The 27663-nt window shown below is 39.9% G+C and overlaps 1 long non-coding RNA gene across 4 annotated transcripts in view; it reads left to right on the top strand.

Annotated features, from left to right (window-relative positions):
• LOC133225765 (uncharacterized) overlaps positions 1-26958 on the top strand; it is a 63284-nt gene extending 36326 nt beyond the window's left edge. For all 4 annotated transcript variants that reach the window (XR_009729267.1, XR_009729266.1, XR_009729265.1 and 1 more), the window contains exons 4-7: positions 10476-10574; positions 21241-21297; positions 23672-23761; positions 26781-26958. This is a non-coding gene — a long non-coding RNA (uncharacterized LOC133225765). The remainder of the gene's footprint in view (positions 1-10475; positions 10575-21240; positions 21298-23671; positions 23762-26780) is intronic.
• The last annotated feature ends 705 nt before the right edge of the window (positions 26959-27663 follow it).

The following is a 27663-nucleotide window of genomic DNA, read 5'->3' as shown; positions in this document are numbered from 1 at the left end:
TCATCTCTGCTTTTCCTGGGTAGCACTGCAACTCACTACAAGATGGGAAAATAGTTGGTTATGGCAGGCTTTGTCCCATGAGGGCCAGAAAATGTCCTTGATAACAATAAATGAATTTTATCTAAAGGAAATTAGATAAATAAATGGTCACTTGAGCTCTGGGTAGGAGTTAGTACTGGAGCACAGGGCTTGTGAGAGCTTTGCTTCATCTCAAATATGGACTTCTTGCCTTTGGCCCACTGTATGCTGGACGATATCAAATGCTATCATTTGACTGTCAGCTGGAAAAAAGGCTTGGGAGAACAAATATTGCTCTGCTTTCTCTTTTTACATATGACAGCTATAGTCTTCAAGCTGAACTCAGGAGTAGTTTACAGTGACCAGCTCTGATGAGTGGACATCCTATGCAGAAGAGTGGGACTAGGGCCTTCTCCATGTTTTAGTGTAGGCTGACAGGAAGGCTTACTTGGACAGTGAAATATGACTAAAACCAATTCATTCTGTTGCCTTTAAAAGGAGCCCTGAGGCCTTGTTCATTTCCATCTTTACTGTCTGGGTAGATGTTCCATCTATAAGCTGCAGTTTTGTCTATTCTTAAAATCACTTTTCCATAGGATTTAGCCACCAGCTGAGTTCTTCAGGAAGATTTAGATAACTGCTATGCAGTGTGCAGGTCTGGCAAAAGGCAGCATGAAAGAAAGGTGAGTTTTACCCCTATAAACAGAGAAAGAGTGAAAACACACAATTATAATTTGTTTCATTCTCTGGTTAAGGAATAAAAGCCTCCAGAAAACACACACTGTCTGGTGTGAATTACCTACTTTAACTACTGTCTTTACTGTCTAGTCTGGATTAGCTGCAAGGAAGGAAGTCATGCACCCAAAATCCTAAATGATTTCCCTCTGTTGAAAGCACCCTGGGCTCCCACCAGTGTAAGTGACAGCAGAAAATGGGTGGTGACTGTTGGAGGTGAAAAAGCATCTTCTCTTAGCTTTAGAAAGAGGTTTATTTGTAAATGCTTTTGGGTGACTTTCTGTAATTGTTCCCGAACGAAGGGAGTTTTAGCTCAGATGTCGCCAAACCGTGAGGGGGCCTGGTTGGCCTTTCATCCTGCCCCAGGCTAAGGGTGGGCCACATGGGCCCTGTTTGCCTGACCCAAGGCAAATATGTCTTGGCTCAGTGCTTGTTTCTATATGCTTGACTGAAACAGAAGTGATTGTTCACAAATAGGTGGGAGAAAAGTAAAGCAGAGAAATGAAGGGGCAACCTTTTATGCATGGGAAAGAGAAAAGGACACTTGAAAAGTACTTGTAAACCCCCAAAATGTTCACACTATTGGCAGAAAATTAAGTGCAGACAAGATATTTTTAGAACAATTATGGAAAATAGAAGTTCAGACCATGAGTTTAGAGGGGATAGCTGAAATAAGTGGGCCTGTTTTGGTATGCTAAGCTTGGGGCAACTTAACAGTGTTCCCATGGGTGAGGTGGAAAAGAAAAGCAAGAAGGGAAAATGGCACATATGCCTATTGGCTTTTGGATGTTTGCTTTTCTTTCCCCCTAGTATTTTGTGTTTAGGAATGTATTTCTAGTCACACAAGGAGTTGCAAGTAGTTGTCATACTAAGCCATTCTGTACTGATAGCAGTATGCCTGTGCAATGCATGTAGGCAGCCACCTGGGTGCCAGTCTGTGGGGAATTGGGCCCAGAAAGCTTTTGGTTTTTCCCCATGAAATGCAAATGGCTTACAATCAAAGGCTGTGTCTTCTCACTAACTGCCACTAACTTAAATGTATCTTCATTCTGTAACTGATACAGGTAATTGATGTGGGCTTTACATAGACATTGCCTGGAGCATTTCCTAGTTTGTATTCCTGCCCACCAGAGTTAGAGATATATATTCAACCCCTGGATTAAGATTTGCTTGCGTGCATAGATGCTTATGTTCACAGTGCAAACCCTTGTAAACGTTAGTGCTCTTGCACTTTCTTTAAACCCCTTGCTCCCATCATACAAGGACAGGGAAGTCTTCTTTCAGCTTTCATTTAACTCAACTGTGCACTTGTATATGTATATCACTATAGGTGAAACAAATATCCTCAGCCTCATGAAGTTTAAAAAAAACAACATTAAAATAATTTTCCTCTGCAGTTCTTGTTCCCCAGCTCTGATTTTAGATCAGAGCAAGGTCAACTTATTTTTACTATGAGAAATGAGTACTTTTGTTGGCTTGCTGCAGGACCAACCTTAGAATAAAGAAATACCAGATCCAGACTTTTTCATGCATCATGTAATTCCTTTTCAAAAGTTAGTTTTAACATCTTGATACTTCTCTTGAGTGTTAAAATGGAAGATAAAGTAGAATAGAATAGTTCAGTTGAAAGGGGGCTGCAGGGATCATTTAATCCAACTACTTATTGGTATAAAAAACCCCAACAAAATCAGTAGGCAAAACATTTTACAAATAAACTGTAAGTCTTGCACATTTTCCCAGATTTTAGCTATTAAAACAACTTAAGTGTAGACAAGGAGATGTTTTGATTTTGTTCTTTTTCTTGGATGATGCCACTATGCCTAGTAAACTTTGGAAGTGAATGATACTTCGCTGAATAAGAAGAAAATAGATCCCATTTTCAGGTTTTACTTATACTTGGAACAGTGTTTATGTCTGAGCAGAATTGCATATATTGAACTGTTGAAAGCTGGAGGTTTTACAAAACCCATCCTGGGCATAGAACTGCAGTCTGTAATCTTCATTTAGGTAAACACATGTGCATTAAGCTATAGATTCATGGAGACGGGAACTTGCCAGACAGCTCTGCTGTGGAGAGTGCTCCAGGAATGGATGCCAGTCGGCAGCTTGCATGCAGCCACATTGCCTTGAAGGCTAAGAGAGTTTCCTGGCATAAGTTTAAATACCAGATGCTTCATGCCGCTTAGCTTCTGTGTTAGAAAGCTTCCCTTGGCATGCTTGATTTACTGGTGTCTGCAGAGCATCAGCAGACCCTAAGAAATGGTTTGTAGTCCAGTGTGTGAAGAAAGTAGTGAAAACACTGAGAACAGGTAGGTCTGCCTTGGCTTTCTGAAGCAGCTACTGGATCCGTAGCATTTGTTTCATTCCTCCTTTCATTTCATGCCTCTCAAAGGATAGTTAGAGCTGAAATATAAAAATGACTGTTTAAAGGTAATGATTATTTCTCGCTGGAGGTAATTAATTTCTCACTGGAATTATTTTAACTGGCAATAAACAGGAGGAACTAAAGGAAGTAAATCGTGTAAACATGTAAGTAAATGATCATACAATCGTAGAATCAACCAGGTTGGAAAAGCCATTTAAAATCATCAACTATTACACCAGGACTGCTAAGACCCCCACTAAACCGTATGACTAAGGGCCTCATCTACATGGTTTTGGGGTACTTAAAGATCTGGTTTCTTCACTCTGACTCTTAGTCTAGGGAAATGAGATTGATTTGCAATTCTGCTGTCTGTCCCTCTTTCTGTCCTTACTTTTGAACATGATGGCCAGTTTCATCTCAAGGCTCTGGAAAAAGTCTGTGAAAATTAGTATTTGGAACAGGAGTCCAAATCAGGAGATTTCAATACACATTCAAGTTGCCTTTTTTAAGTATCACTTTGAGGGCATGTTCAGCATGGGCACTGTGAGGAGCCAGCGAGAGGGAGTTTTTACCCAGCTCTTGGCATAGAATATGGGGATAATGTTCAGGAATTAAAAATTCAACAGGAAGGGAAGGGAAGTCACAGAGGCTAGGGAACAACTGTTTTTGCTATTGCTGATGCATTGTATTTGTAATGTAACTAAGGTTGCTGTGGACTGATTACCTTACTGTAGCTAAGTGCACCAGATCCTGGGACATATGTATCATTCAGTTCATCACAGGTCCAGAAAGACAGGAGCAGTGACAAATTGAAAAGGAAAATGTTTATAGTAGATCAAGATGAGCAACATGGACAGTCATGTTGTCTGGATTTATTTTATAGTGGGGGAGGGCCTGAAAAGCAGAAAACATTCCAACATTGATAGGTTGACATATCAAGAATTAAAGTTATTGAAATAAGAAGGACATTGCTGCCATCAGCATGGAGAAAAGGAAATAACATAAAAGGAAAAATACAAGCTGTTCAGTAATAACTGCAAAGTTTAAGATTACACAAATAGTCGTCCTTCCAGGGCAGCAGATCAAAAGTGTTATTAAATATGTAGGGCTAAACTGATGGAGATCAGTTTGGTATTCAGATGTAGATTTGTGAGCCATTTACTTAGAGGTAATAGTTATATCAGTGTGAAGAGAGGAGGCTCCCTGAGGATAAGATACAGAAGATGAGGCCCAGGATAGAGCTTTGAAGAGCTCTCACAGACAGGGGACAAGAGACAGAGGAGAATGAGGAGCCATTAGAGGGTGGTGAGAAATCCATATATGTGCTGGGCTTCAGTGTAACACAGAAAGAGCTTTGTTAGAACTGGGGAGCATCAGAAGTGCCCAGGGCTTGGTCCTTGCAGTCTAAATCAGACTTAAGGGTATTTGAGCTTGCCTGTTAAAAATAAATTGTACATCTCTACCCTATGGTAGAGACATAACTTCAAAACCAGGGGGACAAAGCCAAGATGAGTTTTAAAAGAGAAACAGTGTGACAAGGAAGGGTGAGAGCCAGGAGGGAGAAATATAGTGCAGGCTGTTACAGGGCTGAGGAGGGGAAAACTGAGTGAGATGCGTGCAGTGTTCAGAAACCAGGGTGGGTCAAGGAAGAGGTGCTGATTGTGAGTAGCAATATTAGGTTTCAGAGGCATGAGGCAGAAATTTACATACCAAGGAAGGCCTGAGACCTGGGGTTTTGTGTGTCTGTCTGGTGTCTACTACCGTGTACCTGAATATTAGTGGGTGAAGACTGTGGCTCCCCCTCTCTTCCCTCCCACACCTGTTTTAAATCACAACAAAACAGATCCCTGAACTCCACTTAATGCTTCAGGCAGCCTTCCTTTCCCAGAGCAATACCACTTTGCATATGTCCAGTGCCTTTTGTCCTGCAGAAGCTCTTGGCTTTTCTTTCAGTCACAGGATCACAGAATCTTAAAATCATTAGGGTTAGGCATCATTGAAATGCACTTGCCATAGGAGGAGGAAGAAGTCTGTGGATGGTAGGGTCTAGCCCTTTGGTGTAGGGACAGGAGGAGAGACTGCCCCTCTTGCCATGGAATAGCTTTTGAGGAACTGCATTTTCTGAGGACCAGCTTTGCCATCCCCACACAAATACTCTTTCACTTCTTGTTATAGAAATGTCAGAGAAGCAGCCACTGATAGGCAAGGCATTGTCATCAGCTGTGTGTAAACAAACTTCCTCCCCTTTCCAGTCCACCTTCCACTCCCAAACCAGGGTCTCCTGAGCACCAGCTGCTGCTGTTTTAACTCTAGACACAGCAGCTGAGATTAACGTGAAATTCTGCTACCTGAAGTTGCGTGTATTGACATTCACTTTGCTGTGTTACATAGTTACCTATAACCTTAGCGGCAAGCGGAGTTACGTGTGGAGCAGCAGATGCCAAAGAATCTGGATAAAATTGAGGTACTGTACATGATTTCTGAGCAAGAGAAGCATGTGTATAGGATAGATCTATAAAAGGGGAGTTTGTGGATTGGGAGTGAGAAATCATTGTTTGTTTACAACATTTCAGGTGGTTCATCCTAAAGTGAAATTATGTTGTCTGATACAAAGACTTCTCCTGCCTCCCATATCAGGGACAGGGCGTGGATTTGGCCTTGGTTTGAACTTCACTTTTATTCTTCACTAAGAGCATAGTGTTCTTTGATAAAGGTACTTGAAGGGAGCCCCACAGTATTAACTTGCTGGTTATGAAGCAGGTGGATTATGGATAGAAAGCAATCCATGTGGCAACTGGTGCAAAGGAGCTGGTGTATTGTGAATAAACAGGTAACTTTTCAGACAGTTGGCTTCCTTTCACATGATTGGCAATGTGAAGAAATAAGCTTCTTTATTAGGGCTAATACAGGGAGATAATCTGAATAGCTAGTCTGTAAGAGGGGTCATTAGGAATTTATTTCAAATTAAGCATTTCCAGTTATGTCTGGAATAAAACTTGATAATCAGGAAAAAAATCTAGAGTTGTTAACCACAAATGTTTCCATAGGTGGAGGAGTCTCAGGTATGATATTGGCAGTCTCTTGCCACCACAGGAGGGGTGACTGCTGTGGAGAACGGGAGGCCTGTGTCAGTTTGGTTTTATCAGCACAGGTAAGGAAGGCTGGAGAGGACCATAGGTCTTCATGCTTTTCAGGAACCTCAAGGTGAAAAAGCAAACCACAGCATCACTTCTTTCTTAGAAAACCTGGGGTCCTTCAGCCATGTAGTTTACAAAGAATAACAGCTGAGGTCATATGTCAGTGTGGTCAGGGAGTCTGCTATTTAATCTTGCAGTGATGTGCTCTTGAAGCTGAGTCCTGTAGGAATTGGAAGTGGTCTTCAGGAACAGTGATGCCTTGTGTTGCCAACTCGATAGTGGTGAACTCGTGTTTTCTTCATGAAGATAGCTGTAGGGGGAGCAGGTCCTGCTTCAGCTTCAGCTGTGCCAAAGAACAAATCCTGATTTATTTTAAAATGTACTTAGAATGCAATATGCGAACAGGGGTGTTTTATTTGTGGAAATATCAGTCATTAGCAAAGCTCTTATAAGTCTAGCGTATAAAATTGTTGTTTACGTTGTATGTAGTTCCACATAAATTATTAGTATTATTGTAATATACGATTAGACATAGAGCGATGTATTTGCTCTGTGAAAGGGGTGCAGGTGTGTTTGGCTGAAGCTATATGTTGCAGACCTGTTTTCTACCACTTTGCTCTTTTGTTGTCATTTATATCAGTGCAAGTAGGTGTAAACTGCTGCTAATTCAGGGAGGTGGCAATGACTGCCCAAGGTGCAGAGATGAGAGCATCAGACTTTATAACTATAATACCTGATGTTTCATTGCAAAATTTTCCATGTTAATTTCTTTTCCAGACCACTTTTCAAACAAATAACTACATCTTGTGGTGGGGTTTTTGATTGGTTGGTTTTGGAGTTTTTTTCTTTCTTTTTTTAAACAGAAGAGCATACAGAGTCACTTTATCAAAATGCTTTTTGAGTATCTCAGTAATAGTACTGAAATCAAATGTAAAAGCAGCACTTACAAGAACAGTTGCTAAAAGTTATTTGTAGTTAGGTTTTGTTTTAATCTTTTAATTCCTCCTTAAAAGCATCCGCAGTTTTGTCTGACATATGGACCTAGGACCCACACATTTCACTGTGAAAGTATCCCTAATGATGTGCTAGTTCTCAAGGTTGTATCAGAGTGCTGCAGCTAACACCCGATAACACTGCTCACTCCAGTGCTGGCACACTTTGCCTGCTGGGTGCAAAATCTCTCCTGAAACAGATCTGAAGCAAGAAGTAGGGATCTGCATTGACTTGCAGGACCATGCAGCAAGCAGCATAAAAATCAATTCTCACTCATCCTCCTCTTTGTCAGGAAGCTTAGATAGAATGCCTGATCCTTTCCTACTTCAGATGTCTTCTTTTTTCCCTCGTTTCCTGCATGCAGGAAATGCAATTGTTACTTATCTTACAAGCTCTTAGCAATTTTTTAAGGACATTATAGTTATGCACTGAGACAAGATTTTGCTTTTTACTTTTTCACACGACTGAAATTAAAGCAACGCTCCCATGTTTACTACATTAACAAAATCGAGTGGAGCTATAATGAAGGTTTCTCTTTGAGACTGACTTCTCCTTACCTTCTGTTTTGTCAAAATGAACACACCCAGTTAAAGTAACAAAAGTCTTGAAGTTAAGGCTGTGTGCAACTGACAAAAAATTATGGAATACACGTGCTTGTGGAGGTTACTGGAAATAGCTCCTCTTCTTTGCTTTAATGCTTGTTTGCAGGCTGCATGAGGTTTCAGCAGGAAGAGCACTACAAGGACTTCTGTTGTTTGCAAAGTACAATATATTGCTAACCTCTGGCACTGGGTCCAGGAGGCTGGTCTGCTGCTTTCTCTCTTTGCTCAGCTGGCCTCCTGCTTAATCTGCCCACCATAGCTGGGATGTTTGTAGTTACTTTCCCTCTCAGTCGCAGCTTGTGTTGTTCTGTATGGTCAAGACACAGACAAGATTGCCTGTATGTTTTCTTAATTAGGCCAGCTGGAAAGAGGAGATGGTCTCAGAGGCACACAAACTCTTCTCCAGGTAAAGACAAATAATCTTGTATTTTGAAGAACAATAATCAGACTTTAGAGCGTGTTTTCTCCCTGCCATCTTCATCTAATCCTGTCTTTATTTGTTACATCTTGAGGCAAAGAGGGCCTAACTGATTTTGACCCTGTCTCCTGTTCAAGAGTCCATTGTACTTCACCCAGCTGTCACACTGACAGGGCAGTGGCTGGGTGTTTGGCCAAAGCAGGTAGCCCAGAGAGGCATTTGGTTTTGGTAATGACCTCAACTGTTATCATTTGTAAGTGCTCTTCGTAGAGTACTCAAGTCAAGTGGGGTATCTCTGTGAAAGTGACTGGAGCAAATCTACAGCTATGTGTGCTTAGAAGCATTAGAAAGGTAGTGGTTGAAAGGGACTTCTGAAGGCTTCTAATCCAACTTCTGGTCCAGCTTCAGATCAAGATCATGTTGCTCAGGATCTTTTCTGGTTGAACTTGGCCTGTCTAGTTATTCTAAATCTGTCCGCTAGAAAGTGCAGAATTTCACAGGAAATTTTAAATCAGACCCATTACAAAATCTAAGTGCACTGCACGCACACCGTTGTTGCAGCTGCTGACTGCATTCATCATGTTATTATTCAAGAAGTCATTGGAATAAGCTTTTTCATCTAAGAGTCTGTAAATAGTTGGAGGTATTGACACAAACTTTTGCCTGATGCTTTCCACCAACTGATCCAAATCAAACCTACCTCATGGCTGAGGTTTCCTTTGCTGCCTCAGTCATGAACCTTTGCAACTGCAGTTCATGCCTAGAAGTAAAAATGTACAAATACCTTACACTCCTTCCAGCACAGCCAGATCCAGACATTTCTGGAACACCAGTGTAGGGCTTCTTGTACACCGCTCCCAAGAGCTGCAGGTAGCAGGCACTTGATCAACAGTGATTTGAAGCAGATAGAGGAAGCTAGGGGAACAAAGAGTGAACCAGTGCAATTGCACTACTGTAGGTCTCATGAAAGGTAATAACCACTTGGAGAAAAAACACTGTGTTTAAGGTTTCATCAGAACAGCTTTTGTGCAGAGATTAATAGGGTCCTCTCTATCTCCCCCTTTTTCTATTGAAAGAGGGGTAAGGTGGCCTGAAAAAGGCTTTAAATCTCTGTTTCCAAGCCCTACTGTTTCGGTTCTTTGTCTCTGAGCCAGATCTTGTACCTTCATGTATACCCACCTTTTGTGAAAGATGTCAGAAAGAACCACTGTAATTTTCTAGCTCATAAGGAAAGAAAAAAAGTCATTTCAACAGCTTTGAGGTTTTGCTGTTGTTAACAGTCAGCTTACCACACATGCCCTAAGTGATGGGTTGGTGCTACAGCTAAGCTGATACAACAGCTATTGCTGCCAAGTCCTGCTCCCCTCCCCTTCCTTTCCTTGGTCTCTTGCTAGTACTTGTCTGACACCAAAGTGAGCCAGTAGAGAGAGCTCAAACAAAAAGAAAAAATAACCCTTTTTTAACATTTTCAGTGTTTCTTTATTCTTCTCCTGGTTTGCCTCCCTTAGTTGTGAACTAGATCAGGACTGTAGTTTCACTGTAGTGCTGGATTGATATGAGTGTGCTGTGTAAAGCAAAGGTGTCACCCCCAGCTATTCTCTGCTTGTGTTCCTTCTGGAATTTAGGCCACCTGTGCTGGGAATCAGACCTTGGTGCTGGCCTGAAGGAAGATCATCTCCCCACTCTGCACCCTAACTCTTTTCAGGTTAGTTCTGAGCTGGTTATCTGATACAACATACTACATAGCTGTGCAAGCACTAGAAGGAGGGATCAGCACCTCCTTTGGCCAGTAACTTCTATTCATGTTGGCTGAGAGAGAACATGGTAGGGCTACTTAAGCTATGCCCATGTAAAACTGGACCCATTTTGCTGACACTAGGACATTTACTCTCTACTTCCACTGAAGGTAAATGAGAGTAGAATACAGTCCAATAGAAAGAAATATGTAGGATAAAAAGAATGAAATATGGAAAAAACCCAGAATGTGGTCCTGTTCAGAAGTTTCCTTCATTTTCTTTCAAAGTAATGGAGATTGGCTTGAATAAGGAAAATATAATCTCTGAACCAGTCCTGCTTGTTAAGTTACTTTTTCCCCCGTGAAGATGCATTTTAGGATGGCACATCAAAGGGGCAAATGAGCCATCATGACTTGACTGTCCCATTTAGAAAACGCATCCTTCTGACTGCTTGCTTTCTTCTGCCCACAGTGCCCAGCCAGAGCACAGGGATCGGCATGCTGCCAATGTTCGCCTCCTTGTCATGAACACACAAAGCCCCAAAAAGAAACTGAGCAAATATTTCCTAAGGTAAGTGTGAAAATCCTGGCTGGGTCCTTTCAGCTGAATTTTGCTCTATAATTATTTAGCTGAGTGCAATAAAGGTCATGCTTGTCAGCAGTTTTTTCCAGTGTCCTTACCGGAGTTGCACTTGGTAACCATTTCTATAGTTACTCATAAGTCAGTGGGTGGTTTGGTTATGCTTGGCTTCAGAGCACTTGAGAGCTGATTTTGTTTCTTAAATAGTTATCTGACTAAACAGGAAAATATTTGTAACTTGTCAATCCCCACCTGTTGAAGAGGCAGTTGTGTTATAACCATCCTTTTATTCTAATTTAAATGCATCTCTGAAGTGTTGTTTTTTTTAATAATAAAAAATAATCTCAAAAAGTCATTCAAGGCATATCTTTTGGCTTTAATCATAATTTATTTGTATGTCTATAAGGTGCAAAAAAGTAGTTCAGTCTTGCACAACATGAGGCTAATGTACCACTTCAGTTGTGAAGGTCTTGCCTGTGCTTTGCACATAGATTGGAATTTCAAGCAGTGACTAAACTCTTCCCCTCTTCCAGGTTTTCCAGTGAAATCCCCCATTTTGATGCTTTCAATAAAAATTATATTATTATATATTTAATATACATATATATTATATCTTCACTGCTGAGGATGAAACTGTACATTTTTTAATTGCTTTTTTCCCTGCAGTTGATAGATACTGGAAGAACTTTGTCCGAATGACATATCTTCGTTGCACAGGACAGTGTTCAGGCCTATATTTAGTCCCACCTTGATAACAGAATAATGTTTAGCTTTCTCTCTGCTTCAGGACAGATACTTCCACTCTTCAGGCATAAGAGCTAAAATAATTTCTCAGCCAATATTTGTGCTGCTCCCATGGAAGGATCTGTCACTGAATCCTCATCTTTTCTTATCTTCAAAGCTCATTAAAGCTTTTCTTCTCCATTGCAGTACCTCATATTGCCTTGCTTTCCAACTATCCCCATTGATTTTCTTCTCCACTGGCTCCTGTATGTTTCTGCCTAAGCATTGCACAAGTTCTCTGAGCTCATCCAGAGTGCCCAGACCACGGTCATCGTAATAGACCACACCACTGCCCTGATTGGAGTGGATCTTGAAGCACTGTACAAGTTATTTCTTTCCCTTCACTGATTCTTTTCCTGTGTGCCTATCTCTGGACCAGCTTGAGAGGTACAACTCCTTCTTAAACATTAAAAACAATTATTGCTACATAGAAACTGCTATACACAAACCATAGATGCTACTCATAGAAACAGGTGGCTAACTTATTCAGGAGCAGAGAAGGAAATGGGATCTTAAGACATTTGAATTTCAGCTTTATCTGGAAGTGATGAAGTCTTCCAAAATGCCTTCTAATGCTTTACTGAAGAGCACTGCTTCCCCCCTCTTTCCCACCATGATCTTGTTCTATCACCTGAAATATTGTATGTGCTCAGAAATTGTGTCTCTACTCCATCCAGCACAAGGAAAAAAATATATGAATGAGAGCTATGGGACAGCACTGAGGTGTGGCAGCTGCAGAAAAATGGTCAATATCAGCACTTGAGAATTAAGGAGCAGACTGTTCTGCTGGTTTGGTCTGGGGAGCTTGGGAGGTTTTTGTGTTTGGATTTTTTCTCCGTATGTTTGTTTTTAATTTACATGGCTTCCTTCTTGTCACTTTGGTATCTATCTATCTATACCATACCTGAAGAATTCTTATGCTCCAACTTACAGTATAAAATGACTCAAACCACCTCCCCTCCCCCCCCCAAAACTTTCACTGTTGCAATAGAGAAAAGTGGTTTTGGTTTGCATTGGGATTTTTTTAAACAAAGAGAAAAATTGCCAGCGCTAATAATGCTTTAAAACACAATGATCCTCTGGTTTGAAAGCTGGTTTTAGGGACTGTTGTTGACAACAGCAATAAAAAGAAAATCTCAGCTTTTTTGTTTTTTTCTTAATAACATGGTGCTATAGTGTTTGCCTTTCAAGGTTCATAGATGAAACAGTTTTCAAACGTCAGCTTGTTAATCTTTGGGCATCCAGTTGGTTGGATAGTCCCTAAAATGGGGTCATATTTGTTGTTGTATTTACACCCAGTGTATACTGAAATGCACTTCTGGAGCTTGGGGCATTATTTGAGATAAGGCAAACTTAAGGAAGCAAATGAAATTATCTGAATTGAACTAAGGTAACAGTTAAAAATCAACTCTTCCAAACAGTGCTGGGGGAAAAGCCCCACAAAGAGGACCCTGTGTTTTTACAGATTTTTTTTCCTTCATCTCTCCAGGACAGTAATGCTTTTTCTCACTGTGCCTGGGAGTCCTTGTTCCCTTTGATCACCATCTCAAGGTCTTGCAGTTTCACTTCTCACTCCGGCTGTTCCCTCGGATTCCCTCCCACCTTCTCCTTGGTTGCCAGATCAGACAAGGCTTAGCCCTTGTCATGTTACCATGGATTTATCAAGTTTAAATGTTCTTTAGCATTTCTTTGATTAGAAATGATTGAAAATGGGAAAAATTAAGAAATAGGAAATAAATGTTTGAACTCCACTGGTTTTCAGAATTGGGTTTAAATTTCACAAATTTTCAGTGTTTCAATAGTTTTGAAATTGTTACAGTTTGAAAACAGTATTTCAGCTTAAAAATAAAAGCACATAGACATGGCTATAACTTGTACTTGTTTCCATTGCTATAAGCTGGCCAAACAGAATTCAAGGAAAATTACAAACCCCAAATATTTCTAATTGAAAAATCTGGCAAACAAGTCTGGGAAAATCAAGGTGCACTAGAAACGTCTTACTCTCTGAGTAAGCTAGCAGGGTTGTAAGAAGCAGGACAGCCCTGCCAGCCTAGTGCTGTACCCTGATTCAAGTAGGAGACTGAACATTGCATGACATGTGTACCTCATTCAGTCTTGGAGTTAAAGCCTGTGATTTCAAACTAAGGAGCACATAACATTAAATGTTCGACAAATAAGCTGGTAGAAATTGGAGTTCAATATCACAAAGGTACTTGTTTAAATCAAAATATACCCCAAAACTCCACTGATACAGAGCAGAGATAATAACAGCAGTCTGCAAAAACTATTTTGCCAGTGCGCAGTGTTGAGAACCATTATGTGTTAGAAGTAGCCTAAAGGATTTAGTAAAGCATGGTAAAGCCTTGGTGTGGTACATGTCACTTGTGCCATCCAAGTTATCTCTGTGTAGCATGTGGCCAGGAGCTGCAGTTACCACTACCCCAGCTGTGCTGGGGAAGGCAGAGCTGAGGCTGCCAGAGAAAATCCCAGAGCATAGTCCCAGTTCTCAGCAGCTGAACCCAGACACAGTCCTTAATTGCCCGTGAAGAACAGGTGAGCACGCCTGGAGGAGAGATGCTTTACGCAGTGAGGTTTATAGCTGGCTTTACTAAACTGTGATTTGAGGCCTTTCAAAGGGGACTTGTAATGCAGCAAAAATCAGGATGCTGTATGTAGCACTCACTGTTGCAAGCAGCATCTGTAATAAAAGGTTGGGAATCTCAGAATGAAGAATCCTGCAGAAGTCTGGAGAAGCGCAGAACCTAAAAATCAGTTTGAGATAAATCTCTTGTCTCTATTGGTTTTGTATTTCAATACCTCACAACTCTTAAGATTGCTTCGTTTGCTTGTTTTCTTCCAGCCTTTCGTTGTGAGATGAGGGTTGTGCTGCCATCACCACCAGAGAAAGGAGTAGTGGTGTAAAAAGACTGTATAACGTGCGTGCGGTCATTGAAGAGTTCCGTAGCAGAGCTGATAATTTCCCATAGTGTTCTGCAACACATACGCACCATGCCCGGTCTCCTTTAGCTTTTCAGTTTGTAACATGCTTTTTTATAAACTTATTTCCTTGTGAGAGCAGAGAGGACTGGCTCATAGCCCTCCAGAGCTGCAAGGTCAGAGCTTCTTCCTGAAAAACTGATGTAGTTTTCATACAGTTGGGAAGACATTTTGGGGCACTACAAACATATTGAGAAAGGCCAATTCATGTAATCTAGGTTGTGGCTTGTGGGTGAAGTACAAAGGCTACTGAGATTTGTTGAGTTTAAAAGATTTTGTTCCTTGTGCTTTGCTGTTAAAATATATCTGCTGACACAAGATGGGGAAGTTATTACAGACTGCTGCAGGATATATAGTGAAAGATTAGTCTGGTGGTCAAAGGGTCAAGCAAAAGCAGTTATTCATGAGATCACCTTACTCTTCCTTCTGACAGCTGTGAAATACATTTCTAGCAAAAATAGAGTTGTTACCTCCTCTGTATCTACTTCCCTGCTGTATGTGGATACTGTAAGAGTTCTATTCCTGAATGAGGTTTTTGAGCTTTGGTTGCTTTTTTTTTTTTTTTTTGGATACAGGCTATCTTTTTGCAGTCCTGGGATGATCAGTTTGTGTTATATTTCTATGCTGAAGATACTGAGATACTGTCACAGTTACCACAGCAGTTACTGCAAAAGAGGAGAGACAATGTCTTACGTGTACCCAGACCCCTTGGAATTCGGTTGTCAGAACTGGACTTATGAGCATCGTGAAACACATGCACATCATTCCCTAATGTTCTTAGAAAAAGCAACTTATACATTTGTCAGCAAAGTTATGCCATGCCAGTTCTGAGCAAGTTGTAGCTGCAGGCATGGAGAAAACCACTCTGCATTCTTCACTGTCGCAGATGATGAGGTCCATTCTGGTTCCCACTGGCCTTTCTTAAAGAGATATCCTGATATCTCAAAGATTCATATGCCACTCAGTAATGCAACCCAATGCTGAAGCAGAAGCAGAAGCATGATGCTCCTGTTTCCAGCTAATTTACAGCTGGCACTGCTTTTCTTCAGGTTTCAGTTTTTAGGAATTACTGCATCAGAAATGGTAGTCTGGGGAAATAGAGTATTAGGAAAAAATATGTGAGCAGGTCAGGAGCCTGAAATTCATCTACCACTGCTTGCCAGAGGGGGCATATCCATCATGTAGGTCTAGATGGATATGCAGTTCCAGAACTAAACTTCCGTCTTTGAGCTCTGAGCCCCAGCACCTTTGTATCTGTAGGAGTTGTGGCAATAGAAATTGTAACTGTCTTACAGATTATGTGTAGACAAATCCCTACTTTGCTGAACATTTAAGGAAGTGATGTATGGATGAACAGCTGTGATGACAGCCCAGCCAGCTCATTTCTGCCTCAGGACCTCCTCTTAAAACTCCCATCTCCTTGCAACATGTTCCTCACTAACTGCTGCTCTCAGTCTTTGTCTGCTCTTTTTAGCACCAAAATACTGCCCAGCTTTAAAATACCGATGCAAAGGGCTAGGATTAAAATACAGATGCCTAAAGATTGGGATGCTAGGCAACCTAGGACTTAGAGATTGCAGAAGTACTAGTGTCCCACACCTAACTAGAGAGTCAAGGACAGAGTTTAAAGCCCCAATGCAACTGTTCAGGTTCTCTCTCCTACTTGGATATAGGAACACTGGTTGAAGTTGGGCACTAAGTGTTTTGTGAAATTTGGGCTATACCTTGGTGTTTGGATGATTTAAGACCCATTGATTCTGAGTGGCAGAGAATATCATGTGTCACTTGTATGTCCGGAAAGTGGTTTCTGCAGGCTGTTAGCATCAAGCACCCATTTCTAAAAGTCTTGACCTCGAGTTGTTTAAAGTTGTTCTTTGGACACAGTTCAGATCACAGCTTGAGCAGCAATGTTTAAAGTGAAGCAGACCTCTAAGTGACTTTTATAAACTGTTTTAGATATTAGTTATTACATTGTTCAGTTATTTCAAGAACAGCAAATTTTTTAGCAGTTGGTCTCCTCTGCCTTTGTTGCGTTCATTGCCCAAAGGTTAATGGGTGCAGAAATTACCAGATTAGAATTTATGATATAAATGTACCCCTACTGATTCGATTTTTTTATTTTCCTCTGTTAAGTCCACATAATGGGAGCTGGCTGCTTATCACTGAGTAAGATCATGGAATGATTTAATGGGGGCTTAAATGAAAAGTAAGAGTTTTCATACTGGTGTGACACAAATCCTGCGTCCAATTAAAGCCTCAAAGCATTTTTTAAAAGCTGTATAAAAGGTGGATCATTTCTGTAAACAGCCCTTAAAGTGAAAACCCAACACCTTTGTTGTGGGAGAGGTAATACGATCTCAAATACCTCTGCAAACAAAGAGTCCCTTGCCTTCTTCGAGCTGCTCTCTCTTTTCTCAGCAGCTCAGCATGGGGTGCCAGAAAAATCATTAACGGGCCCATCTTGCACTTCTGGCTTTTCCACACCTGCGTATCACGATCCCTGCTGTAACTTTATGGACCGTGAGGAGGCAGGTTTGACGCCATGAAACACAGGCTCGGCTAACAGCTGCAGGATGGGCAGAAAGCCAGACAGTAAAATGTAAAGAGGAGGAAGGAGAGGGATCACCTTTGAAGTTTACAAAAAAAAAAAAGGAAAGAAAAAAAAAAAAAGGCATGACTTTGACCACTTCCTTTTTTAATTAGCTGTCTCAGGTACATTGAGCCACCAGCTTGAATAGAAACTGGTGGGGGCTTGCTAGAAATGCGGGTGGTTGTAATGTAAAGGTTTATCTGTATGTGACTGTTACTTTTTTAACCTTTTTTTCTTGTTTGGTTTGGTTTTTTATTTGATGTTGTTGGGGTTTTTTGGTTTAGTTTGGGTTTTGTTTGTGGTTGGGTTTTGTGTTCTGTTTTTTTTTTTTTTTTTGTTAAGTTTAACATCCTAGCACCATGTCAGGGAAAGAGTTTATTCTGTTGGGGAACGCCTGAACTACAGCTAAAATCTGTATCTTGCAAGTGTGAAAAACAACATTAATGCAGTGTTGAAAGTTAGGATTTTGATCACACTTTAGCCAGGAAATTCGTGATTACCATTCCCATAGCAACCAGGACACACCTCCAGGGTACACAGGCAGAATTTTTTTTATACATGTATCTAGTGTTAACTTTTGGTCAATATCCACGCAAACACCAGGAGGTTGTGTTTGATTTGCTTTCCTGTAGCTAAAAGCCAAATTGGAGGGATCCTGTAGAGGAATTGCAGCCGCTGCAGGAAGCAAACTTTCCTATGCCCTCAAGACGCCTAAATTTCACTTTGTACTAGGATGTCCCTTGTACTCTCTATGCATGTTAAAGTGTGTTCAGAGAGAAAATACAAGCTGTGGTTGTCATCCATGTAGGAGCTACATAAATTTAACCTACAAGACTGTATGTATGTTGATGATAATAGTCTATGTTATGGTCAGATCCTTATACATGGTAGTGTTTTTCCCAAGATGTACTCCTTGTACATCTTAGGCTTACACTGAAACATGCTTTAAGGGTAAGGAAATCTACCTGTGCCCACAGAAGGATGTGTAATTGTTGATATTAAAACAAGTTATGTATTATAAGGGGTATTCAAATTGTTTGTTTCTTCTTGCTTATGCAATGGTTGTGATATTTCATGGTAGGTGTTAAGAGACCTAAACACTCAAAACATTTTCAGATTCTGCTGCTGCAAATTTGGCAAAAGCATTCTTTAAATGGAAGAACGTAACTGGAAAGAAAACAGGAAACCAAACTTATTTTGAAGTGCTACAAATTCGCTAAGAAAGCACATGCAAAGTATGTCCTAACTTCTAATTTTAATAATAAATGTAACGTTGATACTTCAGAACTGAACTGAGCTATTCATCAGGCTGAGAATTTCTACGAGGTGATTAATGTATAATACACTAAAATCTTAAATTCATTCAGTGGGTATTGCTCATGCCTGGGAAAATTCATTTGGAGATGCAAAAATCCTTCAGACTGCAGGGAGGGGAAAAAACCAACAAAATTATCTACTGCTGTAAAGTGCAGAGTGATCTCACAGTAAAGTACAAGGGAATAATATCAATTACGTAAAATTTCATTGTGATTTGTAAGTGCGATAGGTCTGAGTGTGGTTTCTGTTTGAAAGAAAGGAAGAAAGAGTGAGTAACACTGGATATTAGAATAAATCCACTGAATGCAGGTAGAAATGCTTTTTCTTCATACAGGAGCTGAATCTGGTGCACTGTGCTGGTGTGTTTTAAAATGTTCAACAAAAGGCAAAAGAGTGCACCAGGCTGTATATCATGTAATACACAGCTGGTTTGTATAATTTAAAATATATTTTGGAACCATTCTTTTCTTGTGATGTTTTTCGTACAATGTTTTTAAATCGAAAATTAAAAAAAAAAATTTAACTCATGTTTCGAATTGTAGTGGAAATACTAAATTTAATCCATCAAAGATAAAGAAATATTTATTAAATTTAGTTTAAGCTATTGTTTTATTTACTTTTACTGAATCCATTTTTAATACTCTAGTATATACTCTGATATAATAATTCTGCCTGTCATTTCTTGGTCTTTGCTTTTTCTGTTTTCAGACATAAGTATTAACAGAAAAGCATACCAGAGAGCATGCAGGCAGATGGTTCTCTCTAGGTGATACATGTCCCAATGTAGGAGTGTTGATTTTATTTTTTTAAGATCAGGCACTCTATATAGACTTTATTGTGTTTCAGAAATAGTTTCTGTAGACTATTCAAAAGGCTTGTCTAGTACTTACGGGTTCTTGCAGTTCTTACATCGTTAAGCACAAGACGGTAATTGCTTTGTGATATCATACCATAATAAAATAATATGAATACATACCAGGTTTTTGTAGAGGATGGTAGAACTGACAGCTTAGCTCATAAGTTTTTTGGTTTGTTTTATGAAAACTTTATCAAAACCAGCACATCTTTTGAAGGGGTAAGGATCTTGAAAAATTATATTAACCGCTGATTTTTTTACAATTACTGGTTACTGGAACTGCAGAACTGGAAAGTTCTTCTAAAGAAAATATAATCTAACCCACTCCCCTGCGCAACACAACTTCAGATAATACCCACTCATCACTATGAGATACTTGTCTGACAGCTTCTCAGGGACATTCTCTCCCTGTCAAACTTGGTCCAGAGCCCCCCTTGTTCTTACCATTAAAATATATTTCTCAGTCTGGAACCTTAACCTTCTTCCTGCAACTTCAGCCCGATCCAATTTGTGTTTTTCCTTATGGGATAACTAAATAAATAGAAAAAAAGAAAAAAAAGTCTTTTCCACTATTGCAGACAATAGTAACTTCAGTCTTTTCTTTTTAAGCTAATGCTGTTTTAATTAATTGCATTTTCTAGACCTCTGTTCATCCTTATTGTTCTCTTCAACTGTTTGGTGTCCCTCTTGAAGTGCCTCACAGACAACTGGATGCAGTACTCACCTTGAAGCTGTAATGCAGCATAGAAGTGATTTATTAATGTTTTATGATTTCCAGGTCAGACTTGTGCTTATAGTTCATCTTGCAGTGTTTGGGTTTGCTAATCTTGCAACCCTCAGTAGCCACTCAGCTCTCATCTCTGTAGAGCTTACTCTCTAACTAGATGTTTTACAGCCTGTCTTCATGCAGCAGATTATTCTTGCCTATGTGCACTGTCTTGCATTGTCTCTCCTGGACAGCCTGCTGCTTCTTCAGACCATGCTTCCCATTTGTCAAGATCACTTTGTATTCTAAGCCCAGCTCCCTGGTACCCTGTTTACATTTGGTGTTGTCACAGATTAAATAGATGCAGCCACTACTCTGTCATCCAGGTCACTGCATAATGCATTATGGACTCTAAGTTTAATACACGAGGAATATAAGTATATCTTGTCAAAAGGATTAAAGATCTGTGTAGTGGTTCTAATAGCCATTCTCAGAGTACTAAATCAGGAACTGCAACAGTGAAGTGTGTGGATGTACAAATACTTATGGCCTAGAAAAAAAGGGGTTGGGAAGTAATAGAATAAAAAGCAACAAGGTCAGTCTTCCTGGTAGAAATACAGCTCTACTTCCTAATAATGTACTAACATGTCTAGTGACAAAACTAAGTATCGAATTGAAGATAACAGAAATAATTCTCTTGAGGCTAGCCTCACTTTTCCCATGCGTCTTTGTTCCAGGTGACTTGTGAATGTCGTCAGAGTGAAAGTCTAAACCCTGCCATAGTTTTTTACATTGCATTAGAGACTGGGTTATGCCTGTGTTGCCTTCGCCAGCTGACTGCCCTTTTTTATGCTGACATAAAGGAGAATCCCTATAAGCCATTCCCAGGTGAACCATAACTGGAGTTGTAACTTGCTTTCCACTCTTAGGAAACTAGAACTGAGTTCTGTAATGTGTGGATGAGAGGGACTACTTTTCATAAATACAGAAATATATTTGTTATTCTTTTGGTACCTTGCAGCCCTAGCAACAGGGATGTCCCTAAGTCCCACAAGGTAAGGAGAGCAGGTTGTATTTGATTTGGAGACTGTCCAGGAATTGCAGCATGTGGTGAAGATGGAGAAGGGTGAAATAAAAGACATTTTTCTTCACCTCGGCACTGAATGAGTGCTGAAGTAGACTGCAAGCCACTGTGCTGTTTAACTATGTAATGCTTTCAGTGAGCTTTCATGTGGGTTTTGTTTCTCGTTTTAAAATGTCAAATTCTTTCTCAAGGTAAGAATGCTGAGGTCTCATTGGAAGACGCTGAAACGCATTTGGCAGTCCGCAATTGCTATTTATCCTGTTGGGCTCACCCTTTGCTATTTCTGTTTCATGCTAGACCTGAATGCTGGATCATGTCCCACAGTTGCCACTTTCTGGGCCCTCTGAATTGCAGAGAAGACCTGAAGAGACTTGGGAGGAGGTGAGCTCTCCCAGCAAAACTTCAGAGCAGCTCTCTGCTTTCTCCTTACTCCCTCATCCCCTGCCCCAATAACAGCAAAAAGGGTTTATTTGAACTCTTGTAATTACATCTGTCTGGGAGAACAGCCAAAGTGCCAAGGTACCAGAATGAAATCCAGGTAAGTCAAGATCAAGTAGGGACTTGAAGGGGCAAAAGGGAAGTAAAAAAAAAAGGAGTGCTGGTCTTTATCATGGTAATCTTACTGAAGGCAAGCTGAAAAAGCTCGGACTGAGCTGAGTTACTGTGCTGTAAACTGCTTCCTGCCACTGGGCTTCACCAGACAACTTTGTTGAGGGAACCAGGGAGCCGCTCCGGCTGGTTCTGGCTTCGGGGAAGCTTCCCAGACCGCTGGACTCCCATCCTTCGGGCAGTCGTGGTTCTCACTCCCTAGAGGTGAAGGAGCAGGAAAGGCTGAAGCAGCAACGGGCTGAGCGTCCCCAGCAGGGCCGCAGACACCCTGCGGGGTGACCGTGGGATCGGGGGATGCGAGGCGCACCGGGAGCGCCCATCGGAACCCGGCCAGAGAGAAAGAATTCCTCCCGGAGAAAGAATTGCCCCAGGAGCATCGAGCCCCTAGGGGTAGCAATCAGGCTTCTAATCAATTAGGCAAATTGACTGCTGGGGCAAGCGATTTCCTATTCAAGGCAACCAGCCTGGATTACTTTAACTCCATATTTCCCAGAAGCCCTGACCTCCGTGCTCTTTTCAGGCACATGAAAGACAAACTTATGAGAAAACAGAGGATCTTCTAGTAACAAGAAATATGCTCTGTCACTGCAGAAAACAATTCAGTTAAGTGTGGGAGATTTTTGGTAACCCTTTAACAAAATAATGATTTGGATTCATAGGATCATAGAACAGTATGGGCTGGAGGGGCCTTAAGATCATCTGGTTCCAACCCCCCTGCATGGACAGGGACACCTTCCGTTAGACCAGGTTGCTCAAAGCCCCATCCAATCTGGCTTTGAGCCAATGTCAATTCAAAGGTGAAGGGACAAATATTACAAAAAGCAGGTAGGAAAGCATTTGCTCTTTAAGTCCCAGTCATCCAAAGACACAGTGCACATGAGTAATCTCACAATTACCCACAGAACTAGTGCTGTATGTATTTAAACCCGTTGGTGCTACAAGCATTTATGACATGTTGCCTACCAAATACAACTTCAAAAGTCCTGAGGCCAGAAGTTCCAGGTCAAAGTTAAGATGCGCTTGCCCTCTATATCCCTCTGTTTCATAGCAGGGATATATTTTTATCAGGCTGTTCAAGAAATTCTGCGTAAACAAGTCATGGAAGTTCTAAAGACTCTTCATAACTGCAGGCATAGTGGAGGGTCCTAGCCACAGGATGTCACATCTGTTCTTCTTAAACAGTATTTTACATATACCAGGCTATTAGTTTGCTATTTCAAGAGTTCTATTCAGTGTAACTTCTTCCCCAGTGAGTGTTACATACGGGACAGAAAAGGCAGCCCACACAGTACTGTAATCAGTTACTTTCAGTGCAGAGCTGAGCAGCCCACCAAGCATATGGCCCTGCTCTTGCTTCTGTACACTTCTACCAGTTGCATTAGTCTCACTCTAAGTGGAAGGCAGAATGCTGAAGGTGGTGTAAATGAGTCACCAACACCAGTAATTTATATATAAAATGTGCATCCTGCATTAAGAATGATTCTTGAAATCTTCTGCAGCCCAGCTCCAGAGCCTTAGCTTACAGCTGGTCCTCAAGTCACTCCAGAATTTTAAAGATCAAATAGCTTTGTTAGAAATAAAATGCTTTGTTGATTTCTTTTTTTGTCAGGTTTTCTTCCTTCAGGAGGCAAGGGAGCTGCTGGATTCATACAGAAAAGCAAAATAAGGAACTCTGAATTTGCCAGCATACACATATAAAAATTCAAGATTGCCTGCAGTCAAAAATTGCTACTCAAAGTCATTAATGACATTTGATGTATTAATTGCAAATTAAGAGCTGAACTTTACATGTATAAAAATGATGCGTATTAAGCATTTAATCTCTTTACAGGGTTTCCAGTATGGTAGAAAACTGTAATTTAACCATAGGGAGTTTTTTTACATTGGATTTTTGTTGTTGTATTATTTCCATGTCTAATACAAGGAATGCATATGAATAGAAATTACAGGTAATTAAATATCAGGTGTTATACCGTATTATAAAGCAATATTTATCTCCTCGTTGAGCCAAATATGCAAATCCCTTTAAGTACGCTCACATTTTATAACAATGTTTGTAATGATGACTATTTATAATAATCACAATTAATTTTTAATATTGTTGGTTTCTTTTTTCTTTTTTCCTACCTTACAGAACCTCTAAAAGGAGCAAGAAATATTTCCAACATCAAAGACACCTTTTTTACCTGCATCATATGTATCATCTTGCCTGCCTTAATATGGCATAATCCCAGAGGTCAGTTACTGTCGTTGTATATGAAGATATTTAATTATATCTTATACAAAGACATTTTCAGGTCTTCTGAGTTTTATCTAAAATAATAAACAGATCCACTGTTTGGCAGATTTCTGTTGAATTCTAGAATGAGTTATTATACTAACATTTGTTTTGCAGCATTCCTTTTTGTTTCCGTATTAGCAAAAATAATGGCAGTGGTTTATTCACAGCTGTTAATCAGTGAGTGCCAAAATGATGGAATATAAAAATGTCACAAACATTAAAAGTCATTAAAATCAGATGACTCTACTGCTCCCATGTTAATCATGTGCTCAAAAAAATTAAGAGACCAGCCAGTTAGGTACCTGAAAAGCTGATTAAACTTCAGATTGATTTCCCCACATGTAGCACCAAATTTCAGCAAACCAAGGTTATAAATTTGCTGTGTTTCATGAAGTAATACATTTCTGTTGGACCAGCAGGCCTTAGAGACAGAGAACCAGATCAACACTTAAGGAAAATCCCAGTCACATTAAGACCAGATCACTGTATTCCCATTTCAAAGTCTTTTTTTTCAACTACCAGAGCAATAAAATAGCCATGTAATGCATCTTGATCTAGGCAAGTGAACTGGAGGATCAGAGTGGCAACTTGAATTTTTTGTTGTTAAAAAGCCCTGTCTTTATGGGACCCCAAACTTGTTCAGGAAGCTGAAAGACCTCATTGCAAACATCTTGCCCGAGATTTTCAGAAACACTTAGGAATACAAATGGCTTTCCTGACTGTAATATTGCCTCCTGAAGATGGTGAGCAGCTATAGTGTTTTGATGGTTCCTCATGCTTAGGAATGTTTTTGTCAAGGACAGATTCACAGTATAGCTCCATTTTAAATAGGAAGCTAAGTTATTTAAATTTTACACCTAATCTATGTATTTTTTTCTGTGCAAGAAAACCTGTTTGCATACTTGAGCTCTGATGAAGCACTTGCTTTTATGACACAAGACTCTCAGTCCTCCAGAAAAGCAGCAGATCATTTGTAGTGTTGAGGGAGAACCACCAAAGGCCGGGTATGCACAGCTTTTCAGAGTAGCTCCACATTTTGATCCCAGGCTTGCTGTGTTGCATAAGGGACAGTGATTTGGCAGCAATGACAGTATCTGCTATTTATTCAGAAACTGATTATTGCTTTGGTCCAAATGTGTTTCTCTGTTTGGTGCTACTTGGAGCAGGAGGCTGGAGCAGAACAATCAGTTTCTAGCTCTTGAAAATGCATACAGCGTCCACAATTTGGTTAGTGATCAAATGATCACAGATTGCTTCTCTGCATTGTTTTTTTTAAATGTAAAGCTTGCAAGGCAAAGTAAGGACTAAAGCACCTTTCTAGAGTATGGCTATGGGTGTTAGGTGGATCTAAACTAAGATTAATTGCTTTGTAGTGAAAGCCTGTAGCAGACAGATGGGTAGTAGGTACCAGAGGCATGGAGCTTGCACACAGGAACCTTTGAAACCACTACGCGGTTTTGTATAACTGACATAAGGCTGAGTTCAGGATCAAGGTAGAAGAAATCTGGTAATACTGAGTAGTACTTTACGGGCAGACGAAGACTGTAGGGTAACTGCCCTCTGGTGCTTGTAACTTCTTGTTCTGAAACTAAGCAAACTTTTCATTTTAAAGATTATTTTGGAAAATTGCACTTTGGCAGAGCTGATGCTGAACCGGCCAGAAGACTGGAGGGGCAGGAGTTCGCCCCTTCTGTTTGCAACCTCTCCTGTTCTCCACAAATTTTAATTGAAAGAAATTAAAAGAAATCACCTGCAAGAAGAAAATAATAAATTGTAAGTAGTTCTGGGTGTAAATTTCATGGTTTGGTTACTGTAAAGGTTACAAAGTTGTGTTTTCAAGAACTAACCAGAAAGAACAAAAAAAAAAAATCAGATTAATTTTATCTTTTTTAGATCTTCAAGACGTTAAAATTGGGGTTTAATATAAGTGGATAACCACTATTTACAGATAAGCCTTTCAAACAAATGATAGGATCTTAGGTAGCAGAAAATAAGCTGGGAGAGCTACTTGCTTTTGAAAAATAATGAACGAAAAGTAAGGCTTAGGTTCCTAACAGAACACCAGTTTGCGTATATGAGTCCGAACTGTAGAATAACCAGGATCAGGATTAAACTCATATTTTGATGGTACACCAGAAAAAAGAATTTTGGATATTTGCTACTAATAAGATAGCTAAAGGGAAAATCTGAGAGTAAAGACCCATTTTGTTCAAAATAGATTATTGATATTTTTAATATATGGACAAATATTGTGTTGTCTAAAATAAGAATCATTATTTCAAGTAATAAAATAAATAAATAAATGTTTCTCTCATTTTGCTAATATTTTACAGAAAAGTAGCAAAACAAGCGAAACCCATTCAGTGGGTTATGGTAGTCTTAGACTGTGGAACATTCTTATTAAATTCAAGGATGTATGGCTCTTCTTAAGAAAAAAACCCAACACATATAAACACTGTTCTTTCACAGGCTTCTCTTCCACTATTTCTTCAATTATTTCTTTACACTGTGTACTTAGCAAGCAGAGTGTTAGAGGTATTAACTATACATGCTACTCTGGAAGAGCAAGCCCACATAAAACAGTAGTTAATTTTGTCAGCATTTATCTTACGTATTTTTAAGCCCTTCATTTAAACATCTAACCTTCTGCCTATCTCGTCTATCCACCCTCTGTCACTCATGAGGAATCAGGGCTGGCTTACTCAGCACTGAGTTAGCCATGAATCTCACTCATCATGCTAACTGGCAGAAACATACTTTTTTATTCATTCTAAAATTCAATCTAAAACTATTATTGAGGCTTGAAGCTGGTGAATAGTTCTAGTAACTAACAGATATTATCCGGCTCCTGTGGGAAAGATACATTCAGTTCTGAGCATGTTACTGTTACCATATTTTAGCTTCGCAGTATTCTCTGAGGGTGCTGAGTTTCTTTTCATTACTCAAAACAGATTGGTGTTTCTTCTATCCCAAGGTGAATCATTTATTTCCAAGAAAACATAAAGCACCAAGTGCCACGGAGAAAGTGATGGAGGAAAACACATTTTTGGTTTCAGCCAGAAAGAAGCAGCAGGGAAAGCACTGCAAGAGATATGTAAAGTTTTCAATGAATTGAGAAGATAACAAAGTCACAGAAATGTGAGTATATTTTCTCCACATGATAACTTGAATCAGCATATTTCCTAGATTGTAGCCATTCTTGCAGGAAACCCTATCTAAAGTTTATTTTGACAAGAATAATATTAGTTCCCATGAGTAAAGTGCCCATATGCTTTCATTCTTTGGCTGAAAGCAGAAACCTGATCTATAATAAACAATAAGGTCTCCAACGCCTTTTTCCTTTGTAACTGTGATTCAGAGCAATGCAGTTCTTAAAGTAATCACACATTCAAATACAAGTAGGTGCGAGCTTTCAAATATACTGAAAGTGAATATTCAGAACATCACATCCTGGTGTTTGCTTCTGATGTTAAGAAAAACCTGCTGTGCAAACCAGGATGCATGCTTTCAAAAGTCTATAACTTCATTATTTTGAAGCCAGATTTCTTCAAATGAAGCAAGGCACATATTTACCTTCCAGGGATTTCTGCCACTTGTGCCAACTTTGATACCCTTGAAAGGAACTAATTTTGAGTTTCCTTGCATGTAAAAATGTATGCAAAACAAGTTTCACAGCTCCTTTTAAAATAAATTTGTTTAGGTGTTCTGCAGTAACATTTTACTAACAGTTTATCTCCAGCTGAGGCAGAGAAGTTTTGATATAGTGATGTTCTAAATAAATGGAGATAAAAAAAGAATTTGTTATAATAAAAATTGTTATCTCATGTAATTATTTTGAGAACCTAGCAATATGCTGT

Source organism: Neopsephotus bourkii, unplaced genomic scaffold, assembly GCF_033783945.1.
Source record: "Neopsephotus bourkii isolate Nb327-2 ecotype Australia unplaced genomic scaffold, CSIRO-AGI_Nbou_v1 NB_1767, whole genome shotgun sequence".
Lineage (NCBI taxonomy): Eukaryota > Metazoa > Chordata > Aves > Psittaciformes > Psittacidae > Neopsephotus > Neopsephotus bourkii.
Note: the sequence above shows the minus strand (reverse complement) of the source record. Positions and strands in the feature narration are given on the sequence as shown.